Raw genomic sequence first — 25,838 nt, forward strand, 5'->3', positions numbered from 1 at the left:
ACAAAACACTGTCCACACTTCGGCATCTTTATTTGCTTCTTCATCCTGAGCCCCTGGCGTCCAGTCGGCAATGAAATCTGCCAATGCTTGAGACTGGATCGAAGATCTATGCACATAATCAATGTAAAATTCGTTGAGCTCTGCAGCCCATTTCCCAATCCGTCCAGTAGCTTCTCTATTTCTCATTATATCCTTCAACGGCTGCGAAGAAGGAACAATGATATTGTATGCCTGAAAATAATGCCGAAGCTTCCTGGATGCCATTAAAACGGCATATAATACCTTCTCCAGCTCTGTATAATTTTTCTTTGAGACACTAAGGACCTCAGATACAAAATACACTGGAACTTGCTTCTTGAGCTGGCCATAAAGCTTCTCCTGGACAAGCGCCGCACTTACTGCTGAGTGCGAAGCTGCCACATATAACAACAGAGGAGCCCCTGGCGTTGGCGGAGTTAATGTTGTGAGATCTATCAAGTATTGCTTCAACTCTTCGAAGGCTTTTTGTTGACTTGGGCCCCATTGAAAGACTTCGGCTGACTTCAGCACCTCGAAAAATGGTAAGTTTCTTTCTGCTGATCTGGATATAAATCTGTTGAGAGATGCCAGCCTTCCTGTCAATCTTTGGGCCCCTTTTCTTGTAGTTGGTGGCTCCATTCGAAGTATAGCTTCGATTTTATTTGGATTAGCTTCGATTCCCTTTGTTGAAACCAAGCATCCAAGAAATTTACCCTTCTTTACTCCGAAGACACATTTCTCTGGATTCAGCTTCAAACCAGCTTGTCTGAAGCTGGCGAAGGTCTCCTGCAGATCAACAATATGATTTTCCTGCTTCGTGCTTTTGACGATAATATCATCAACATAGGTCAACACATTTCTGCCTATTTGAGACTGAAGAACCTTCGCAGTCATTCTGCTGAAACTTCCTCCAGCGTTTTTGAGCCCCTCAGGCATCCGAAGATAGCAATACGTGCCACTTGGAGTTATGAAGCTAGTTTTCGGCTCATCTTCCTTTTTCATCCAGATTTGATGATATCCTGAGTAACAGTCCAAGAGACTCATGAGCTCTGAAGAAGCTGCTGCATCGACTAGAGAGTCTATCCTTGGCAACGGGAATTCGTCCTTCGGACAAGCCTTGTTGAGATCTGTGAAATCGATACACATTCTCCACTTGCCATTGGCCTTCTTCACCATAACAGTGTTAGCTAGCCACTCTGGATACTTCACTTCTCTGATAACTCCTGCACTGAGGAGTCTTTTTACTTCATTGCGAGCCCCTTCGGCCTTGTCATCAGACATTTTCCGAAGCCTCTGCTTTCGGGGTCTGAAGGATGGGTCAACATTGAGCGAATGTTCAATAACATCCCGATTTACTCCACAGAGATCATTAGCCGACCATGCAAAAACATCTTTGTTGTTGAATAAAAACCTTATCAAGGTTTTCTCCTGGTCTTCAGATAATTGCGAGCCCAACAGCACCTTCTGCTCTGCTATGTCCTCACACAATAGCATGGGCTTCGGCTGATCTGCTGAAGCTGCCTTCTCCCTTCTGAATTTGTACTGTTCACAAGCTTCAGTTCCATCTATATTATGGATTGCCTTGGAGTCGGTCCAGCTTCCTTCGGCCCTTCTAGCAGCTTCCTGGCTTCCATGGATAGCAATAGGCCCTTGGTCCGAAGGTATCTTCATGCAAAGATAGGCAGGATGAAGGATTGCTTCGAAGGCATTAAGAGTACCACGACCAATAATTGCATTGTAAGGATATTCCATGTCAACAATGTCAAACACAACTTGCTCAGTTCTAGTGTTGTTGATGAATCCGAAGGTTACTGACATGGTGATCTTGCCCAGTGCTACAATCTGTCTTCCTCCGAAGCCACAAAGAGGATGTGTAGCATCATGAATCTTATCTTCTGGCTCTTGCATTTGTCTGAAGGCTTTAGCAAATATGATGTCAGCTGCACTGCCTGTATCGACCAAGACATTGTGAACCAGAAATCCTTTGATAACACAAGAGATAACCATGGCATCGTTGTGTGGGTAATCTTTGAGCTGAAGGTCCTCTTGAGAGAAGGTAATAGGAATGTGAGACCATCTTGATTTGATGAAGGGTCCTTGCACCCCAACATGCTGTACTCTTCTCTGCGCTTCCTTCTTCTGCTTCTTGTTAGCTGGCTCTGAGGACGAGCCACCTGTGATCGGGAGCACCAGCTTCGGGTCCGAAGCAACTCCAGCTTGATTGTTGAACGAAGCCATCAGCTCAGAAAAGTGGAAGTGAGTTCACCGGAGGTGGGCGCCAATGTTGGGGACTTGTTCTCAAATGCTAAGAGTTAAGAACAAGGCAACATAAAAAGTGTTAAGTGTTAAAGTCCTTCGTCCTTCGAAGCATTATGTCCCTTCGGGAAATAATGAGTTTCGGACGAAGGTCATAAGAGACATACCTTCGTAAACATAACAAGTAATGACGAAGGACTCATATAAAGCATGAAATATAATATAAGCATCATCATAGAATCATTTCTATTTTATTAACATGGAAAAATAGAAATGATTTCAAATTACAAATGTACCTTCGGTCCTGAGAGAAGGTAAAAAGTACAAGCGTGACGCAAAAGCAAATGCCAAGTCAGCGTGTGAACAGTACGGGGGTACTGTTCATCTATTTATAGACACAGGACGTAGCCTGTGACGAATTACAATTATGCCCTTTACAAAAGTTTACAACATTATCTTAGACCTCTATGGATAAAAAGGTCATTCTATCTTTATGTCGGTTTGCAACGTCGAAGCTCTATAAAAAGGAACCTTCGGCCATTTCCTGGGGACGATTTCAGCCGAAGCTGCTTCTTCACGCAAGACCTTCGGCGCAACGAAGCATGGACCCAACAGAGGCACAGAGAAGGGTACAACATGTCGGGGTGCAGGGACCCTTCATCAAGTCAAGATGGTCTCACATCCCAATTACCTTCTCCCAAGAGGACCTTCAGCTCAAGGATTATCCTCATAATGATGCTATGGTTATTTCTTGTGTTATCAAAGGTTTTCTGGTCCACAATGTTCTGGTTGATACAGGCAGTGCAGCGGATATTATATTTGCTAAGGCCTTCAAACAAATGCAAGAGCCAGAAGATAAGATTCATGATGCTACACACCCTCTCTGTGGCTTCGGAGGAAGATAGATTGTAGCACTAGGCAAGATCACGATGCCAGTGACCTTCGGATTTGTTAACAACACCAGAACTGAGCAAGTTGTGTTTGATATTGTCGACATGGAGTACCCCTACAATGCAATCATTGGTTGTGGAACACTCAATGCTTTCGAAGCAATTCTTCATCCAACATATCTTTGCATGAAGATACCTTCGGATCAAGGACCTATTGCTATTCATGGGAGTCAGGAAGCTGCCAGAAAGGCTGAAGGGAACTGGACAGATTCAAAGGCAATCCATAGTATAGATGGTGCCGAAGCTTGTGAGCAGTACAAGTACAGAAGGGAGAAGGCTACTTCGGCCGATCAGCCGAAGCCCATGCTTTTATGTGAAGATATTGCAGAGCAGAAGGTGCTGCTGGGATCTCAATTGTCTGAAAAATAGGAGAAAACCCTGATAAGGGTTTTGTTCAACAACAAAGATGTCTTTGCATGGTCAGCCAATGATCTCTGTGGTGTTAACAGGGATGTCATTGAACACTCGCTCAATGTTGATCCATTCTTCAGACCCAGAAAGCAGAGGCTTCGGAAAATGTCTGATGACAAAGCTGAAGGTGCTCGGAATGAAGTGAAAAGACTTCTTAGCGCTGGAGTCATCAGAGAAGTGAAATACCCAGAATGGCTAGCCAACACTGTTATGGTGAAGAAGGCCAATGGTAAATGGAGGATGTGTATTGATTTTACTCATCTCATCAAGGCTTGTCCGAAGGATGAGTTTCCATTACCAAGGATCGATTCTCTAGTAGACACAGCAACTTCGTCAGAGCTTATGAGTCTGCTAGATTGTTATTCAGGCTATCATCAAATTTGGATGAAGAAAGAGGATGAGCCGAAAACCAGCTTCATAACCCCTAGTGGAACATATTGTTATCTTCGGATGCCTGAGGGGCTCAAGAATGCTGGAGGAAGCTTCAGTAGAATGACAGCGAAGGTTCTTCATTCTTAGATAGGCAGAAATGTGCTAACCTATGTTGATGATATTATAGTAAAAAGCACGAAGCAAGAAAATCACATTACTGATTTGCAGGAGACATTCGCTAATTTTAGACAAGCTGGTCTGAAGCTGAATCCAGAGAAGTGTGTCTTCGGAGTGAAGAAGGGGAAATTCCTTGGTTGTCTGGTTTCAACAAAAGAAATCGAAGCTAATCCAAATAAAATCGAAGCTATTCTTCGGATGGAGCCGCCAAGCACAAAGAAGGGGGCTCAACGGCTGACAGGAAGACTGGCATCTCTGAATCGATTCATATCTAGATTAGCAGAGAGAAATTTACCATTCTTTGAAGTGCTGAAGTCAGCCGAAGTCTTTCAATGGGGATCAACTCAGCAGAAAGCGTTCGAAGAGCTGAAGCAGTATCTGATAGATCTAACGACCCTAACTCCACTAGCGCTAGGGGCTCCTCTGTTGTTGTATGTGGCAGCTTCGAAAAGAAAGTGAGTGCGGCACTTGTCCAAGAAAAGCTTGAAGGACAAACCAAAAAGCAAGCCCCAATATACTTCGTCTCCGAAGTCCTCAGTCTATCAAAGAAGAACTATACAAAATTGGAGAAGGTGTTATATGCTGTCTTAATGGCCTCCAGGAAGCTACGGCATTACTTTCAAGCATATCATATAATTGTTCCTTCATCACAACCTTTGAAGGATATCATGAGGAACAGAGAAGCTACTGGAAGAATTGGAAAGTGGGCTGCGGAACTCAACGAGTTCAGCATTGATTATGTGCATAGATCCTCAATACAGTCCCAGGCGTTAGCAGACTTCATCGCTGATTGGACGCTAGGGGCTCAGGGAGAAGAAACAACTAAAGATGCCGAAGCTTGGACAGTATTCTGCGACGGTTCTTGGGGAACCTTCGGGGCAGGAGCAGCTGCTGTGTTAGTTGCACCTTCCAAAGTTAGAACTTGCTACGTAGTAAAACTTGATTTTAGCTACACAAATAATATTGCTGAGTACGAAGCTTTGCTTTTGGGGCTTCGGAAGTTAAAGGCAATGGGGATTAGAAGGGCGGTTCTTAAAACCGATTCCCAAGTTATTTCTGGTCATGTTGATAAGAGTTGTAAAGCAAGAGACCCGAAGCTTGAGAAATACTTGGACACGGTCCAAAGCATTGAAGCTTCCTTCGAAGGGTTTTCTGTCAAGGATATTCCTCGAGGAGAAAATGAACATGCTGATTTGCTAGCCAAGTCAGCGGCACAGGGGCTGCCCTTACCTTCGGAAGTATTTTTTGAAACAATAAAAGCACCTTCGGTAGAACTTCTTGAAAGAGCAGTGCTCAATATATCTCCTGTTCATAGTGAAGATTGGAGAACTGAGATTATGTCTTTCCTCCAAGGTAATTTCCTTTCAGATGACGAAGCTTATAATAAGAGAATAGAGGCAAGAGCCCGACCATATGTCATAATAGAAGGGGAGCTATACAAGCATGGAGTCTGTTCTCCATTGCTCAAATGTTTATCCAGAGCTAAAGGTATAGAATTGATGAAGGAAATACACGCAGGCCTGTGTGAATCTCACATTGGATCTAGGCCCTTGCTGGGAAAAGTTTTTCGTCAAGGATTTTATTGGCCGAAGGCAGCTTCAGATGCAGCAGAATTAGTTAAAAAATGTGAAGGCTGTCAGAAATGCGCAAGAGATCAAAAACAGCCTTCGTCTATGACTCAGTTAATACAACCAACTTGGCCATTGCAAAGGTGGGGCCTTGATTTGTTAGGCCCGTTACCACCAGCACAAGGAAATTTAAAATATGTTGTGGTGGCAGTAGAATATTTTTCTAAGTGGATTGAGGCGAAGCCTTTAGCCACAATAACTTCGGTTACCATTCAGAAATTTTTCTGGCAGAATATTGTTTGTCGCTTCGAAGTGCCGAAGGCCATTACTGTGGATAACAGAACATAGTTTGATGCCGAAGCTTTTAAAGAGTTCTGTGGACAAATTGGCACGAAGATCCATTTTGCATCGGTTAGGCATCCAGAGTCAAATGGACTTGTCAAAAGAGCTAACGGCATCATAATGATGGGAATAATGAAATTAATCTTCAATCAGCCGAGAGGAAAATGACCAGATGAATTAATTAAAGTGGTGTGGAGCCAAAATACAACAGCATCAAGGTCAACAGGCTTTACACCATTCAAGTTATTATTTGGTGACGAAGCAATAACTCCAGAAGAAGCAAAAGCGGGATCAATAAGAATAGTGGCTTTGGCAGAGGACGAAGCTGATTACTCTATGGAGAAAGATGCTATAGAAGGGATCAGGTTTCAGGCTGTGGAAAACATCAATAAATATCAAGCCGAAACAATAAAATGGCATGATAGAAAGGTTCGGCTAAAGAACATTAAGCCAGGACATTTGGTGCTTCGGAGAGTGGCCAACCCAGATACAGTAGGCAAGCTACAGCTGAAATGGGAAGGACCTTTTCTGGTAGTATCTTCGTCAAGACCCGGTTCTTATAGATTGAAGGATATGGACGGCAACAACATTCCTAGATCATGGAATGCGGATGAGCTTCGGCGATATTATGTCTAGCTTGATGTAATTTTTTCTGTTCTTTCCTATGGCACCCTTTTCCTTTCCAAAGGGGGAGAAAGGTTTTTAATGGGGCCATAACATGTAATGTCTCTTTTTTTTCAGCTCTATAAGAGCAATATCCCCCAAAGATGTAAATGTAAAAGTTGAGCACGCACCATCGAGTGCAAAGAAAAAAGAAAAGAAAACAGGGAGAAGCTCAAAAGACGTCCCTAAGGGGATGCAGAGCATGACGAAGCTACAAAAAAGCCGTTCCTAAGGGAGCGCAGCGTAAGTTTTTTGCTCAAAAGTCGTTCCTAAGGGAATGCAGAGCTTACAACGAAAAATAAACGCTGATTCCGCCGAAGTAAAAGGCGAAGAAGCTCCTAAGGGAGGCTTACAGCGAAAAATAAACGCTGATTCCGCCGAAGTAAAAGGCGAAGAAGCTCCTAAGGGAGGCTTACAACGAAAAGTCAGCGCTGATACACCGGAAAGTAAACTTCACCGAAAAATAAAGGGCAAAGAGACTGTGTCTATTCCTAGGGGAACGGAGACTATGGCTATGGCTTCAGATATGTGTTTGGACATTCATTTGCATGATACATCACATCATAGCATTTGCATTCATAAACATTCATTTAGACATACGTAGGATCATTATCATCATAACACAAGTAATCGCTTCGGCTCTAAAGATCATGCTTCGACAAAAAAGAAAAAAGAAGCAGTTTTTTGCTTCGCTGCGTACGAAAAGAAGGGAAGGTGTTTTTTCGCCTTCGGCTCAAAAATGATAATTTCGTCCACACCAAAGCACTTCATACATTGATGGAAAGGAAAGAATATATTACAAGGTATGGACATAGTTCACAGAATACAATTTAATTACATTTGTAAAAGTTATTACAGAAAGTTTTTAGAATCTCTTCTATAGTCATTTATCTAAGCTTTATCAATATTCATTGAGCTTCAGCTTCAGCATTGTCATCCAGTAAAAGCTTCGGCGTCATCTTTTTACTCTTCAAGCTTTGGTTTCGGCTTCATCATCCTACACGAATTAAAGTATTATAATCAAAATTCAATTTCGAAGGAAGAGGTAAGCATGAAGGTATGATTTTGCTACCCGTTTAAGATGACTCCGAGCTTCGTCACCAGCTTTCTCTCGCCCACCCTTTGTCCATACCACCTTTATAAATTTATTCGCAATGCTTCGGGCGAGGCTGGGAATATCATCCAGAACTGCTGGTGATAGGCTGAAATTGGGTCTGTTGATGATTTTTCCGTGCTCACAGCCAGATTTCAAGAACGCAACAGCGGTGCCCCGAGAAGCTACCAGGGCACAAAAGTCACTGTGTCCAGCAATAACATCATCGAGGTCATCAATCTCACCTTCGATGTGTTCAAAGGCTCCTGGTAGATCGTCAGCTGAAGGAGTAAATTTTTCACTGCTGGCCCCGACCGAATAAAATACCTTCTTCAGCCGTTGAACACATTGATTGCTGAATTCCAAACATTTGTTTTGAAGGCTTATCAATAATTTTTTCAAATCTAAACCCTTCTGGACTTCGGCTTCAAGTTTTTCATTAAGCTTCAGATTTTCCTGTTCGAAACTTTCTGACTGGCAGAGAAGCTTCGTATTCAGTTCTGTTATCTTAGCTTCGACTTCTGCTAATAAGCCTTCAGTTGTCTGGAGTTCGAACTCTTTCTTCTCAAAAGCAGCTGATTGTTCTTTTATTTTGTTTTCTAAGTTTTCAATTATAACCTCGAGCTTTTTATCTTCTAAATCCTGTTGCATCTTCAAAGCTTTGCTCAGTAGCATACTCTGTACACGAACAACCTTCGTTAGAAAACATTTTTGTTATGAAAAATAAAAAGTTAGAGAGAAATTGTTTACCTTGAAATTGGAATAAAACAAACTACCGACGATGTGCTGTCGTCGGTAGCGGCTAATATCGGCTTCGAGCTTCGAGAAACCGATACTCTTTGATAGAGTACCAATAATCTTCACTCCGGCCTAATCCCGTATGCAGCCTAGCTTCTCATCATCAACACCCCCGAAGAGAACCGCCCCTGGCCGATAGCTGCAAGATATGGCATACTCTTTTAGTTCTTCTTTTTCGGCTTTCATCAGTTCTTGCCCAATCAAGTTTTGAAAATTGAAAATTTCATCTTCCGATGTTTCTTCGGCAATTTCTTTCTTTTTCTCGGGTTTTGGGACCGAAGCTTCTTCGATGGCCCCAGCAGCTTCTTCTGTGGCCATGTCTAGCAGAATTTTATCTATATCAGCAACCATGCTTTCTAAATTAATATCTTCGGCTCTAGTAGCTTCAGCATCTGTGGCCTCCAAAGGTGCAGCTTCAGTAGCTGTCGAACTTTTAGCAGCTGGCGCCTTTGGAGCTGAAGCTCCTGGTGGTGTCTTTTCAATGACTTCTGTCACCGTGATGATTCTTTGCTTTTTTGCTCTAGCGGCTTCCTTCGATCTCGCGGGCTCCTTTTCCTTCTGAAAAAGCATCGTTAGTTGTGGCCCCAGTGGACTTAGCTTGACAGGCAAAGATTCAGTCATTACCTTTAAAATTTCATCTACTTCGGTAGTAGAGGGTGTTGTAGGAGTTCCTTCTTCTTCGTCAATTGCTTTTTGCTTCGGAGTCGAAGCTTTTCTCTTCTTCGAAACACCTGTTTTCGGCTCAGACTCCGGCTTTTTCTTTTTCGATTTTTCTTCATCGTCTTTGTTCAGAACATCAGCTACTCTTTTTCTCTTTTGGCCTTCAGCACCCTTATCTAGCCGCTCGTAGTCAGGATATTCAAAACCCAGGGCATCCATTACGTGGTTTAGCCTTCGCTTCGGACGGGTGCCGAAGGCCGCAGTCATCAATTGGTCTTCTTTTTTAGAATAATTTCCGAGTATTTCATTACACATTACTTCGATTGTGTCTAGCCACTCTTGGCAAGGTACTTTGAAAAGTTTCTTGAATATGAAATGGTAGGGCAACCGAACAAGTTCCCCTTTCTTCTTTTTCCCCTATAGCTTCGGCATTTCCCACTCCTTCAAAGTTGGGAATACTCTGAAGGCCAGAAATTCTTGCACCAAGTCTCTAGTGCCAATATGATCTGCAATCACTCTAAATTCAGCTAGAGCAATTTGACTTGGACTCCCTGGTAACATGTTGCACGGGGGTCGGGTCTCTCCGAAGATCAATTCTAACGGACATTGGACCAACTTATCTTCATCATCATCAACTCTGACGTAGAACCACTCAGATTTCCATCCAGCTGGCCATTTGCTTCGGTAACTGATCACTGGAAACTTTGTAGTCTTGCGGTAAGCAAAGTTGTAGCAGCCAAAATTTTCATGAAGACCATCTCCTCTAGCCTTGGTCTGGTAGTGCAGTTCGTGCACTCGGCAGAAACCTTCAGCGAATGGTTCCACCCCCTAGCTTCGGAGAGCCCAGATATAACCATTTAGCCTAACGATAGCGTTAGGGGTCAGCTGATGAAGGTAGATCCCAAATTTCTTCAGTACATCAGCAATCATCTTGTTCAAAGGGAATCTGAAACCAGCTTTAAAAAGACTTTTGAAAACCACTACTCCATTCTTTCCTGGCTTCGGGATAGTTTCTTCTCCACCAAAACGAATCAAATCCTTCTTTGCTTCACTAAAATAGCCCAACTTCACCATCTTAGGAGAATCAGCTTCGGAGATGGTGGACTTTCCGAAGTCCAGGTGGCTAGGTTTGCTCGGCACTGCACTGCTGTAATCATCTTCGGAATCAGTTTCTTCAACATCAGCCCGTTCTGCTTCGGTGGCAGGTATATCCCCCGATGTTGCCAGCCCAGACTGCCTCATTGCTTCGGAAATTGGAACAGTTTTAGTAGCTTCGGTCTCATCTCCCTCACGGTCAATCCTGGCAGTAGAACACACTCTTGCCATCTGATTATGAATTTTTTGAAGTTGTTGACTTTCTCGATTTCTCTGAAGTTCTTTCTCTTGTGATGAAGTAGAATCGAAAGCGGTGCTTCGTTTGAGCACGATGATCAAGCTTCGGCTATGGTTAAATTTTTGGCAGCACAACAGTACAATAGCAATGAATGCTGTGGCAACTTCACACCTACCCGTCTGTTTATATAGTGCCGCAGGTGGGAAGGTGAATCGTCAAGGTCTTCCGCACCAGAAAAACAGCCACCCATACTCAGTGAACGGTGGGCCACAGGGTCCGGGAAGGTGAATCGCTAGGGCGCGCGCAACTGCTGCAAGATGGGGCCACCTCGCGCGCGGATTATTTTAATCGTTTCTCACCAACGTGCTCAGGGAAGGTGTTTTTCGGATTTTCGGCATCCCGAAGCCTAGAAGACTTTTTCACGGATCAAGCTCGTTACGAAAAACGATCTAGCACCACGAAGGGGCTACTGTTGGGGGTATGCTTCATAGCCGAAGATCCTAAAAGAGGAAAACACCTTCGGCAGATCCTTTCAGAAGCAGCACCGAAGTTATCACCGATAGAGCTTCGGCACAGTGACAAATCTCAAGATGAAGGGGGCGAACCGACTTAAAGATGAAATGACTCAAAGACCCATGATGTTTTGTGTCAGTATTGTAATTGATTATAAAGGGCATAAATGTAATTTCACATAGGCTGTGTCCTGTGCCTATAAATAGATGAATAGTACCCCTGTACTGTTCATGCAATCTTGTAATTGCTGACGCATCACACTGGAATTATTGTTTTCCGTCAAAGAAAAGGTATAAATGTACCCAAATATCATGTTTTAATATTCAGATCCATATAATGAAATATACAAATAATGTTATCTGTTTCTGACATATGTTTTACATGTTATACTTCATTTTACATTGTTGTATAAGTCTAATCACGAAGGTATGACCTTCGTGATATTTTGCCCGCGACCTTCGTCCGAAGTTCATTAAATCCTTGGGGACATAATGCTTCAGCGGACGAAGGGCATTAACATTTAACACTTTATGTTGCCTTGTTCTTAATTTAAAGCATTTGAGAACAAGTCCCCAACAGAAAGAATACTAGAAACCATAATCATAATCATCACCATTAAAACCATAATTAACCTCGTCATCATCTGTTATCATAGTATCTCTAATCAAAGGAGCTCCCAAGGCCGCTCGTAACCGTGCACGATTGATATATCAGTTTCATACCACTCTGCAGAGCTGCACACTTTACCCATGAGTCGTGATTCCCTCTCTAGCCTAGGCTTGCAAGACCCTTGTTCACTCCCGAGGTGAATGGCCAGAGATTCACTACGAAGCCTTTATAAAGATTCCCTGAGGCTGAAGCCGCCCGTTAGGTTTCCTAAATGTACCACACTCCTCGCCAAGGGGCAAACCACCCTCGGCAGAGCGAACCGCATACACCGAGCCCCATTGACGGCACGACAGTGAAGCAAAATACACCTCAGTTTCTCTAATTAATTAGCTAAGGGCGTCCCATACCACCCTCATGGCTGTACTGTTTTCCTGGGTGGTCATCCAACGAACCAGTCCTTACGGAGAGGCACTCAAGAAACCGCTCGAGCCCCCTTAAATGTCACAATGCCATCATCATAATCAAAAGTAAACCTCGTATCATAAATAATCTCATCATGTTCATTGATTAAAGTAAAGCGCTAGCATATAGCTAATCCGAAAAATGATCCAACCCAAATAGGTGAACAAGGACATGATAAACAAAGACTAGTAAATCCTTAGGTATAAATTATGTAAAAGCAGAGAGATGAATTATAAAATATGTAGGACATAGATAGGTCAGAGGACACTTGCCTTCACCAACCAGCTGCTGCTCACGGTCTTCACCTGCAACTCATTCGGACTCCACCAACGGACCATTATCTATACGAGTTCAAACATACATTCCACAATCTTAACATAGAAAGAAACAATACACCACACATTAAAATATTACAACTAAATAGACGGGTGGCGTAGGGCTCGCATCTATGACTATGCGAGAAAGAAATTACAACGATCGAAGCTACGACCGAGACACATAGCGATTACGTTCAGCGGCTATGGATTAAAATACTTATCTCGACATAATCACATTAATTGATAATCGTTCAATGCATAAATAAAATTGGCACTAGGTCCTGATTAGTTTGGTATTTGATTAATCGTCGTTACACTACACACTTAAATTAATATACACAATTCTAGGTGAATTTGAATGGATCGTCGCGCGGCGAAGCGCGTGACACAACACACTACTCGAACGGAATTAAAAACGATTGTCACGTGGTGAAGCACGCGACACAACACACTACTCGAATAGAATTAAAAAGGATTATCGCGTGGCGAAGCGCGCGACACAACGCGTGAGTCCAACGGGGTTTAAAACGTTATGACATGTGCTAGGGTTGCACGCACGGGGCCAGACCACACCGAGGCCGTGCCGAGGTGGGGGCTGCGCAGGGGATAGGGAGTCGCGCTGGGGCCAGGGGCAGGCCGCGCAGGGGGAAGCCGCGTTGGGGGTGGACCACCGCGCCGGGGGGCAACCGCCATGCCGAGGGCGGGGGCCACGCCGGGGGCGTACCGTGTCGGGGCGGGGGCCGGCAGGCAGGGTTGCGCGCGTCGGGGGAGGGCTCGGCCAGGGGGGCGCCACGCAGCGGAGGAAGGGAGGAGAGAGAGGGGAGGGAGTAGAGGGGATGCTCACCACGGGGCTCGATGGACGGCAGGAACCGCTCACCGGGATCCACCCTAGGGCAGGGAGAGAGCGAGAGAGAGAGGTGGAAGATAGAGAGGGAGGTTACTTTGCGTAGGAAAGAGAGAATGGGGGAGGGTAGGGACACATGGACCACGCGCCCAGGGCCAGGTTGGGCCTCGCCGTGGGCAGGGCTGGACTACGGGGACGATTCCCTCTACTCGATCTCGCCTGCTTCTAATCAAGTTTATTCCGCAAATAAAAAACCAAAACTAGACGAACGCACGCCAAGGCACAACATCAGACAAAATAAATATGCTCTTGTATGATGCAACAACAATATCAACTTAGGTTTTTTGTTTACATGCGATACGGACACCTGTCTCTATATTGCTTTGAAAACAGGAGGAAGGAGCAAAACAGGAAGAGAAAAAGAGAGTAACACCTAAATTTGGTGAATACTGGAGAAGAAAATTTATACCCCCAAATTCAGGGTGTTACAAACCTATCCCCCTTAAAGTAATCTCGCCCTCGAGATTCAAGGTTGGCCAGCAAAGAGCTCGGGATACTTGGCTATCAGAGTGGTGACCCCATTTGACTTTGCACAACCTAATAGTGTTCCTCCTGGTGACCCTGTCTGCAGTCTCCAGAATCTGTGTTGGCTTCTCTATGTAGGTCTAGTCTTCTTGGACTTCTAGGTCTTCCACTGACAACTGCTCTTCTGGCACACACAGACACTTCTTCAAGTGAGACACATAAAAGACATCATGCACCGCTGACAAACCTTCCGATAAACTAAGCTGAAAGGCCACTTCTCCATGCTTTGCGAGAATCTGATACGGACCAACCTTCTGACTCCTCTGATAGGTGATACCTTTAGGTAGACAAAATCTCCCACTTCAAAACTCAGCTCTCTTCTTCTTGTGTCTGCATAACTTTGCTGCCTTGACTGTGCTATCTTCAGATTATCCCGAACCATCTTGATATTCTCTTCAGGTTCGAGCAAAATGTCAGGCCCAAACACTTGCTTTCTCCAGGTTGATCCCAATGCAACGGAGTTTTGCAACTCCTTCCATAAAGTGCCTGAAACAGTGACATCTTCAAACTAGCCTGGTAACCGTTGTTGTTGGAAATTTGTTCTCAAATGCTATGAATTAAGAACAAGGCAACATAAAAGGGTTAATAGTTAAAACCCTTCATCCTTCGAAGCATTATATCTCTTAGGATATAAAGATCTTCAGACAAAGGGCGTGAAGGACATACCTTCGACATTTTAACACATGTTAATGAAGGAAGAAGCATATAAAACATGAGAAATAACATAAATAATCATATGGCATCATTAATATCCTCAAATCATATTATTATGAACAAACGTGAACAATATCGAATTACATTTATACCTTCAGCTCGACAGAAGGCAAAGATCCAAGCGTGACGTGCAGGCAAATACAAATCAGCGTGAACAGTACGGGGGTACTGTTCATCTATTTATAGGCACAGGGTGCAACCTGTGAGATTTTACATTCATGTCCTTTACAAAAGTTTACAACTATGACACAGGCTCTCATGAACTAATCGGTCATTTTATCTTTAAGTCGGTGCGATCCTTCGTCTTGAGACATGTTACTATGCCGAAGCTTCATGGATGGTGGCTTCGGCGTTGCTTTTGGGAGGATCTGCCGAAGGTATCTCCTCTTTCAGGATCTTCAGCAATGAAGCATACCCCCAACAGTAGCCCCTTCGCGGTGCTAGATCGTTTTTCGTAACGAGCTTGATCCGTGAAAAAAGATCCTAGGCATTGGAAAGCCGAAAAATCCGAAAACACCTTCCCTGAGCTCGTTTATTGCACTCAACCGGAGCATCGCTTTTGCTTTTGCTTCGTCTCAAGAGGGAGCTTCGGCGAAATAAAAAAGGTTAACGATTTCATCAAAAATTGTAAGAAATTCACCATCAAATGGCAAGGGTGCGTTCCACCGCCAGGGTTACACATGACGGAGAAGAAGCCGAAGCCACTGAAACTGCTCCGATTTCCGAAGTAATGAGACAGTCAGGGCTGGTAGTGCCGGAGGACGTTTCTGACGAAGGTGCACCTGCTGCCGAAGCTGAGCAAGTTGATGTTGAAGAAGGTGAAAGTGAAGAAGAATACAGTGCCCTGCCATCTAAACCCAGCCACCTGGAGTTTGGAAAGTCTACTGTTACCGAGGATGATATGCCAAAATTGTTAAAGCTAGGCTATTTTAGTGAAGCCAAGAAGAAGCTAATTCATTTTGGCGGAGAGGAGATCACCCCGAAGCCTGAAAAGGATGAGGTGGTAGTTTTTAAAAGCTTCTTTAAAGCAGGATTGAGATTTCCTTTGCATGAAATGATTGCGGATGTTTTGGAGAACTTCGGGATTTATCTTCATCAGCTGACTCCTAACGCCATCGTTAGGCTTAGAGTCTATATTTTGGCTCTCCGAAGCCAGGGGGCAGAACCACTTGCTGAGGGCTTCTGCCGGGTACATGAGCTTCACTATCAGACAAAAGCTAGAGAAGATGGGCTGCACGAAAACTTTGGGTGCTACAATTTTGCTTATCGCAAAGATGCAAAGTCTCCGGTTATTAGCTACCGTACCAAATGGCCAACTGGCTGGAAGGCTGAGTGGTTTTATGTTAAGGTTGATGAGAAAAAGGAGAAGCTGGTTCAGAGCCCATTGGACTTAATCTTCGGAGAAACTAGGCCCCAGTGTGACATGACACTGGGGGGACCATGCCAAATTGCTTTGGGCGAATTTCGAGTTGTTTCAGAGCATATTGGTACTAGGGATTTGGTATAAGAATTCTTAGCTTATAGAGTATTCCCAACTTTGAAAGAATGGGACATGCCGAAGGTCAAAGGGGAAAAGAAAAAGAAAGAACTTGTTCGATTGCCCTATCATTTTAAGTTCAAGAAACACTTCAAAGAACCCTGCCAAGAATGGTTGGAGACAATTGAGGTTATGTGCAACGAGATTTTGGGCAATTACACGAGAAAAGAAGATCAGTTTATGACTGCAGCCTTCAGCACCCGACCGAAGCGAAGATTAAATCGGGTAATGGATGCTCTGAATTTTGAATATCTAGACTACGAGCGATTGAGCAAGGGCGCCGAAGGACAAAAAATAAATAGAGTTGACAGTGTTGTGAGCAGACAGGTTGCTAGAATGGTTAAAGAAGATGAAGAAAACCTAAAGAGGAGAAAACTGAGCCCTGAGCCAAAGGCAATCGCCCCGAAGAAGAGGAAAGCTACGGTCCCGAAGCAAAAGGCAGATGATAAGGAAGAAGAGACTGCATCAACACCTTCTACTGCCGACGTAGAAGAAATTCTAAAGGTAATGACTGAATCCTTGCCCATCAAGCTAAGTCCACTGGGGCCGCATCTGACGAAGCTTTTACAGAAGAAGGAGGAGCCTTCGGCAACGAAGAAGTTTGCTGGGCCGAAAAAATGAAGAATTATTACTGTGACAGAGGCCATTGAAGAAACACCACCACCAGCTTAGGCGCCAAAAACACTAGCTGTTGAGAGCGCTGCAGCTATCGAAGTTGCACCTGCTGAAGCTGCAACTGCCGAAGGTGCAAACTTAGAAACTACACTTTCTGATATTGATAAAATACTTCTGGACATAGCCGCAGAAGAGGCTACCACAGCCGCCGAAGAAACCATGGCCACAATGCCTGGGAAAGAGAGGGAAATAGCTGAAGATACTTCAGAAGGAGAAAGTTTCAACTTTCAAAGCTTAATTGGTCAAGAATTAACAAAGGCCGAGAAAGAAGAATTGATAGACTACGCCATCTCCTGCGGATATCAGCCAGGAGCACTACTCTTCGGCGGTATTGACGACCAAAGCCTGGGTTGCCTCCAAGACCGAACCGGAGCAAAAGTTATCGGTACTCTGTCGAAGAGTATTGGCTTCTCGAAGCTTGAGACCGATATTAGCCGCTACCGACGACAGCATATCGTCGGTAGTTTATTCTATTCTAACTTCAAGGTAAAAACTTTTCTTTGAGTTTGCATTGTTTTTAACATCAAAGGTCTTTTCTAACGAAGGTTGCTTCTATACAGAGTATGTTATTAAGCAAAGCTTTGAGGATGTAACAGGATCTTGAGGATAAAAAACACGAAGTTATAATTGAAGGGTTAGAGAGCAAAATAAAAGATCAAACAGCTCCTCTTGAAAAGAAAAATTTTGAACTTCAGACAATGGAAGGTTTACTGGCAGAAGTTGAGGCCAAAATTACCAAGTTGGATAAAGAGCTTCTCTCAAAATCAGAGAGTTTCGAACAAGAAAAACAGAAATTTGATACAAAGTTTGCAGCTGAGGCCGAAAAAAGTTCAAATTTGCAAAAATCATTGAAAGAGCTTCAAGATAAATGTCTAGAGTTCAGCAACCGATGCGTGCAGTGGCTAAGGCAGATCTTTAACTCAGCTGGAGCCAGCTCTGAAGAATTTAATCCTTCGGTTGAAGACCTGCTAGGAACCTTTGAACACATTGAGGGCGAAGTTGATGATCTTGATGAAGTTATAGCAGGTCACAGTGATTTCTGTGCCCTGCTAGCTTCTCGGGGCACAGTTGTTGCCTTCATGAAGTCTGGTTGCACGCATGGAAAAATTGTTAATAGACCAAACTTCAGCTTATCACCAGGAGATCTGATTGATATCTCCAGTCTAGCTCGAAGCATAGGAAACAGATTTATAAAGCAAATATGGACGAAGGGTGGGCGGAGCCTAGCTGATGACGAAGCCCGGAGTCATCTCAAGCCGGTAAAATTATACCTTGTGCTTACCTTTTCCTTGAAACTTGAATTTTCCTTATAATGCTTTGATATGTACAGGATGACAAAGCCAAAGAACACTGAGCCGAAGCCTAGCTGGTAATCCGTAGCTCAGCAAACGGAGACGAAGCTAGAGTATCTAGCTATGGAAAAATTCTAAGGAAACTTTTGTATTAACCCTTGTAAAGAATATTGTAACTTAAGAATCAGATTGTACTCTGTAAATTTGTCCGTACCTTGTAATATATTTTTACCTTTCCATCGATGTATGAAATGCTTTGATGTGGTCGAAACCTGTATTTTTGAGCCGAAGGCGAAAAACACTTTCCCTTCTTTTCGTGCACAACAAAGCACGAATCTGCTTCTTGAAGCTGTATGCTTAGACCTGAAGCAACTGTTTGTATCTATATGATGATGATCCTATGTATGTCTAAATGAATGTTTATGAATGCAATATATGATGTAATGTTTTGTACAAATGAATGCCCAAACACACACATCCGAAGCTTCATCCACAACCTTCATTCCCTTAGGAATAACTGAAATCTCTTTGCCATTTATTTTTCGGCTGCACCGCTTATTTTTCGGTGTAAGTTCTGCATCCCCTTAGGAACGTCTTTTGAACTTCTTTGCCTTCTATTTCGACGGTATTCGCGTTGACTTTTCGCGCTTCGCCTTATATTTCAGCGGTATTTGGCTCTGCATTCCATTAGGAATGACTTTTGAGCAGAAAACTTACGCTACGCTCCCTTAGGAACGACTTTTTGTAGCTTCGTCATGCTCTGCATCCCCTTAGTGACGACTTTTGAGCTTCTCTCTATTTTTTCTTTTTCTCTGCACTCGAAGGTGCATGCTCAGATTTTACATTTACATATTTGGGGATTTTGCTCTCATGGAGCTAAATAAGAAAAGAAAGATTACAAATTATGGCCCTATTAAAAACCTTTCTCCCCTTTGAAAAGGAAAAGGGTACCATAGAAAAAATGAAAAAGATTACATCAAATTACACGTAGTATCGTCGAAGTTCGCCCGCATTCCAAGATCTAGGAATGTCGTTGCCGCCCATATCCTTCAATCTGTAAGAACCGGGTCTTGACGAAGATAACACAAGAAAGGGTCCTTCCCATTTCAGCTGTAACTTGCCTACTGTGTCTGGATTGGCCACTCTCCAAAGCACCAGATGACCTGGCTTAATGTTTTTTAGCCAAACCTTTCTGTCACGCCATTTTATTGTTTTGGCTTGGTATTTATTGATATTCTCCATAGCCTGAAGCCTAGTCCCTTCTATAGCATCTTTTGCCACAGAATAGTCAGCTTCGTCCTCTGCCGAAGCTACTGTTCTAATTGACCCTGCCTTAGCTTCTTCCAGAGTTATTGCTTCGTCACCAAACAATAACTTGAATGGTGTAAAACCTGTTGACCTTGATATTGTTGTGTTGTGGCTCCACACCACTTTAATCAACTCATCTAGCCATTTTCCTCTGGGCAGATTGAAGATTAACTTCATTATTCCCATCATTATGATACCATTTGCCCTTTCGACAAGTCCGTTTGACTCTGGATGTCTGACCGATGCAAAATGGATCTTTGTGCCAATCCGATCACAGAATACCCTAAAAGCTTCGACATCAAACTGTGTTCCATTGTCTACTGTGATAGACCTCGGCACACCGAAACGACAGACAATATTTTGCCAGAAAAACTTCTGGACTGTGACCGAAGTTATTGTGGCCAACGGCTTCGCCTCAATCCACTTAGAAAAATATTCTACCACCACCACAACATATTTTAAATTGCCTTGTGCTGGTGGAAGCGGGCCTAGCAAATCAAGACCCCATCTTTGCAATGGCCAAGTGGGCTGTATTAATTGAGTAAGAGATGAAGGCTGCCTCTGGTCTCTGGCACATTTTTGACAGCCTTCACACTTTTGGACTAGCTCTGCTGCATCTGAAGCTGCCTTCGGCCAGTAAAATCCTTGTCGAAAGACTTTTCCTAGCAAAGGCCTAGACCCAATGTGAGATCCAAAAAATCCTGCATGTATCTCCTTCATCAGCTCTATACCTTCGGCTCTGGATAAACACTTAAGAAGTGGAGAGCAGACTCCATGCTTGTATAACTCCCCTCCTATTATTACATATGGTCTTGTTCTTGCCTCCATTCTCTTATTATAAGCTTCATCGTCTGAAAGGCAATTACCTTGGAGGAAAGATATAATCTCAGTCTTCCAATCTTCACTATGAACAAGAGATATAGTGAGCACTGCTCTTTCGAGGAGTTCCACCGAAGGTGCTCTTATTGTTTCAAAAAACACTTCCGAAGGTAGAGGCAGCCCCTGTGTCGCTGACTTGGCTAACAGATCAGCGTGCTCGTTTTCTCCTCGCGGAATATTCTTAACAGAAAATCCTTCGAATGAAGCCTCAAGCCTTCGAACTGTATCCAGGTATTTCTCAAGCTTCGGATCTCTTGCTTTGCAACTCTTGTCGACATGTCCAGAAATAACTTGAGAGTCAGTTTTAAGGACCGCCCTTCTTATCCCCATTGCCCTTAACTTTCGAAGCCCCAAAAGCAAAGCTTCGTATTCAACAATATTATTTGTGTAGTTAAAGTCAAGCTTTACTGCATAGCATGTTCTGACTTTGGAAGGTGCAACTAAAACAGCAGCCGCACCTGCCCTGAAGGTTCCCCAAGAACCGTCGCAGAACACCGTCCAAGCTTCGGCATATTTATTTGCTTCTTCTTCTTGAGCCCCTGGCGTCAAGTCAGCGATGAAGTCTGCTAGCGCCTGGGACTGAATCGAGGATCGATGCACATAATCAATGCTGAATTCGTTTAGTTCCGCAGCCCACTTTCCAATCCTTCCAGTGGCTTCTCTGTTCCTCATGATGTCCTTTAGAGGCTGTGACGAAGGAACAATTATATGGAATGCTTGAAAATAATGTCGAAGCTTCCTGGAGGCCATTAAGACAGCATACAACACCTTCTCCAATTCTGTATAATTTTTCTTTGATAAGCTTAGAACTTCGGAGACAAAGTATACTCGGCTTGCTTTTTGATTTGTCCATCGAATTTTTCCTGCACAAGCACCGCACTTACTACAGAGTGCGAAGCTGCCACATACAATAGTAACGGAGCCCCTCGCGCAGGTGGAGTTAATGTTGTGATATCTATCAAGTATTGCTTCAGCTCTTGAAAGGCTTTCTGTTGAGCTGGGCCCATTGAAAGACTTCGGCTGACTTTAGTATTTCAAAAAATGGCAAGTTTCTTTCTGCTGACCTAGATATAAATCTATTCAATGAAGCCAATCTTCCTGGCAACCGTTGAGCCCCCTTCTTTGTGCTCGGTGGTTCCATTCGAAGGATAGCTTCGATCTTGCTTGGGTTAGCTTCAATCCCCTTAGTTGAAACCAGACAACCAAGGAACTTGCTTTTCTTCACTCCAAAGACACACTTTTCAGGATTTAATTTCAGGCCAGCTTGTCTGAAATTAGCAAATGTTTCTAGCAGATCAGTGATATGATTTTCTTGCTTCGTGCTTTTTACTATGATATCATCGACATATGTTAGCACATTTCTGACTATTTGGGAATGAAGGACTTTGGCCGTCATCCTGCTGAAACTGCCTCCAGCATTTTTGAGCCCCTCAGGCATCCGAAGATAGCAATAGGTTCCACTGGGAGTTATGAAGCTGGTCTTCGGCTCATCCTTCTTCATCATCCATATTTGATGATATCCTGAGTAGCAATCCAGAAGACTCATAAGTTATGACGAAGCTGCTGCATCCACAAGAGAGTCTATCCTTGGTAATGGGAATTCGTCCTTCGGATAGGCCTTGTTGAGATCCATGAAATCAATACACATTCTCCATTTTCCATTGGCCTTCTTCACCATAACAGTATTGGCTAGCCACTCTGGATATTTTACTTCTCTGATGACACCAGCATTGAGAAGTCTTTTTACTTCATTCTGAGCTCCTTTGGCTTTATCATCGGTCATCTTCCGAAGCCTTTGCTTTCTGGGCCTGAAGGATGGATCGACATTGAGTGAATGTTCAATGACATCTCTGTTGACACCACAGAGATTGTTGGTTGACCATGCAAAAACATCTTTGTTGTTGAATAAAAACCTTATCAAAGTTTTCTCCTGCTCTTCAGATAATTGGGACCCCAGCAATACCTTCTGCTCAGCTATATCCTCACAGAAGTATGGGCTTCGGCTGATCAGCCGAAGCAGCCTTCTCTCTTCTTTATTTGTACTGCTCACAAGCTTCAGCTCCATCTATATTGTGGATGGCTTTTGAGTCTGTCCAATTTCCCTCAGCCTTTCTGGCGGCTTCCTGACTTCCATGAATAGCAATAGGCCCTTGCTCCGAAGGTATCTTCATGCATAGATATGCTGGATGAAGAATTGCTTCGAAAGCATTAAGTGTCCCTCGACCAATGATTGCATTGTAGGGATATTCCATGTCAACAATATCAAACACAACCTGCTCAGTCCTTGTATTGTGGAGAAATCTGAAGGTCACTAGCATTGTGATCTTTCCAAGTGCTACAATCTGCCTTCCTCTGAAGCCACAAAGAGGGTGTGTAGCATCATGAATCTTGTCATCTAGCTCTTGCATCTGTCTGAAGGCCTTAGCAAATATGATATCAGCTGCACTGCCTGTATCAACCAAAACATTGTGGACCAAAAATCCCTTGATGACACAAGATATGACCATAGCATCATTATGAGGATAATCCTTGAGCTGAAGGTCCTCCTGGGAGAAGGTGATTGGGATGTGGGACCATTTTGTCTTGATGAAGGGTCCCTGCACCCCAACATGTTGTACTCTTCTCTGAGCCTCCTTCTTCTGCTTCTTGTTAGCTGGCTCTGAGCATGAACCGCCTGTTATCGGGAGCACTAGCTTTGTAGCCGAAGCAGCTTCAGCTTGCTTGTTGGACGAAGCCATCAGCTCAATCAGTGGAAGTGAGTTCACCGGAGGTGGGCGCCAATTTTGGGGACTTGTTCTCAAATGCTATGAATTAAGAACAAGGCAACATAAAAGGGTTAATAGTTAGAACCCTTCATCCTTTGAAGCATTATATCTCTTAGGATATAAAGATCTTCAGACGAAGGGCGTGAAGGACATACCTTCGACATTTTAACACATGTTAATGAAGGAAGAAGCATATAAAACATGAGAAATAACATAAATAATCATATGGCATCATTAATATCCTCAAATCATATTATTATGAACAAACGTGAACAATATCGAATTACAATTATACCTTCGGCTCGACAGAAGGCAAAGATCCAAGCATGACGTGCAGGCAAATACAAATCAGCGTGAACAATACGGGGGTACTATTCATCTATTTATAGGCACAGGGCGCAACCTGTGAGATTTTACATTCATGTCCTTTACAAAAGATTACAACTATGACACAGGCTCTCATGGACTAATCGGTCATTTTATCTTTAAGTCGGTGCGATCCTTCGTCTTGAGACATGTTACTTTGCCGAAGCTTCATGGATGGTGGCTTCGACGCTGCTTTTGGGAGGATCTGCCGAAGGTACCTCCTCTTTCAGGATCTTCGACGACGAAGCATACCCCCAACAGTTGTTGTAGGAGAATTCTACATAGGGTAGTCTCTTGTCCCATCCTGACTTATCTTGCAACGCACATGCTCTCAACATATCTTCTTGGACTTGATTAGTTCTTTCAGTCTAACTGTCTGTCTGCGGGTGATAAGCTGAATTAAAATTCAAATGTGTACCCAAAGCTTCATGCAACTGCTGCCAGAAATGAGAGGTGAACTGCATTCCTCGGTCTGACACTATCTTCTTTGGCACACCATGAAGACAAACGATCCGAGACATGTACAACTCTGCTAATACTGCACTGTTGTAGCTAGTCTTGACAGGTATGAAGTGGGCTGACTTGGTTAAGCAGTCCACTAATACCCAAATGGAATAATTGCCGGCTCGAGTTCAGGGAAACTCGACTATGAAGTTCATTCCGATCTCATCCCATTTCCATTGAGGAATTTGCAACGGCTGCAACAAACCGGCTAGCCTCTGATGCTGTCACACCCATTTCTAAGGGCAGAGCCGGGTGCATTGCATATGTGTGCCAGGATCTATTTCCACACATATGTTAACATCACAAGTGTAATATATTAAAAGAACAATGCATAAAAGTGAAAATAACGATTATATTAACATATTACACTTTGAACAGACATAATGTCTTAACCTTTATTCATCAAAGTACAGCGAAACATGGACATCCATCCGCAAGAAGATGACCAGGGGTATCACTAGACTAGCATCCATGGAGTTTAGCATCATATCTTCATCTGCAAGCTTCTAATCAAAATTTAAGCAAGGGTGAGCTCACTTATGGTCGGGGCTCAGCAAGTGGGGGAAAACTAATGCAAGTTTAAGAAGGTGAGGCTAAGGTTGAGCAGTAAGCATTTTAGTTGGTCAACATTTTATTAACAACACCTGTGTTACTAATAAGTGTGAATCCTGAGTATTCCCATTAAACAAAGGTATAAGAGTATATAAAAAACACTTAAGTGAAACCACTTAAGCAAACCATTGGCAGATCATCGGATCTCGATTTATTTCCATCTTCAAGTTCAATTATCATGTGAGGAGTCCAGGCTGCTCATAACCGTGAGCATGGCTGATATATCAGTTTTACACTCTGCAGAGGTGGCACATCTTTACCTATGAGTCACGATTTCCTTCTATCCCAGGTTAGCTAGACCCGTATTCACTTCCGAGGTCAATGGCCAGGGTCTCACTATGAGGCTTCTCCCTAGAGTCCTCATTACGCAAATGCTAGAAATGGTCAACTGCATAAGGTACACCTACCGTAACCAACTTATAGTCCAGACTGCAGGGTAAAGCTTTGGGAACTATGCCCGTATCCAATCTGCATGAGCCGGAACTATAAGCGCTTGCCAGATGCCCCCGTTCCGGTCGACCACGACCAGCATCCAACATAAGACTTCCCTAGTTATTTAGCCAAGACCAGAGCCATGATAGTTCTCATGGCAACACTGTTTTCCTGGGTGGTCACTCCATGTTCCAATTAATATGCAATAATCTTGTTTAACCATCGGGTTAACAATAACAATGTAAACTTATCATTTGGAACATTAATATCATAAGCGGGAGTGACTGCATAACGTTAAGTTGTAGCAATAGCATAGCTACTTGATTAGATCATAATCCTAGGTTAAACAAGGAGTAAGGATGGAAAGGTTATCTAAATAGGTAACCCATCAAATTATGCATATATATCCAAAAGAATAAACTTTATTAAATGTATTGTTTGGGATCAAAAAGAGTATGCAGAGGGAGAAGTCCACTTGCCTTGCTTATTGAAAACTTGAGGTTCTTCCACGGATAGGAATAGATCTTGATTCTTATCTACTAGATCAACCACTGAATATCACACAAACAAACAAGAAGAACAAATACCACTCAATAACATACCACATTCACCAAACGTAAAGCTAAAAGAAAGCCTAAAGAAAAGAGCGTTCGCTTTTCAAAAACATCGCACGTAATGGTTATAATAAGAAGACATTCTTTTAAAAAATGTGTGATCTATACTTTATAAAACAAGACATGAACTTAAAAATATTAAAATATACCAATATTAGGTTCACTAAAT

This window comes from Zea mays, chromosome 5 (genome assembly GCF_902167145.1).
Source record: "Zea mays cultivar B73 chromosome 5, Zm-B73-REFERENCE-NAM-5.0, whole genome shotgun sequence".
NCBI classification, from domain to species: domain Eukaryota; kingdom Viridiplantae; phylum Streptophyta; class Magnoliopsida; order Poales; family Poaceae; genus Zea; species Zea mays.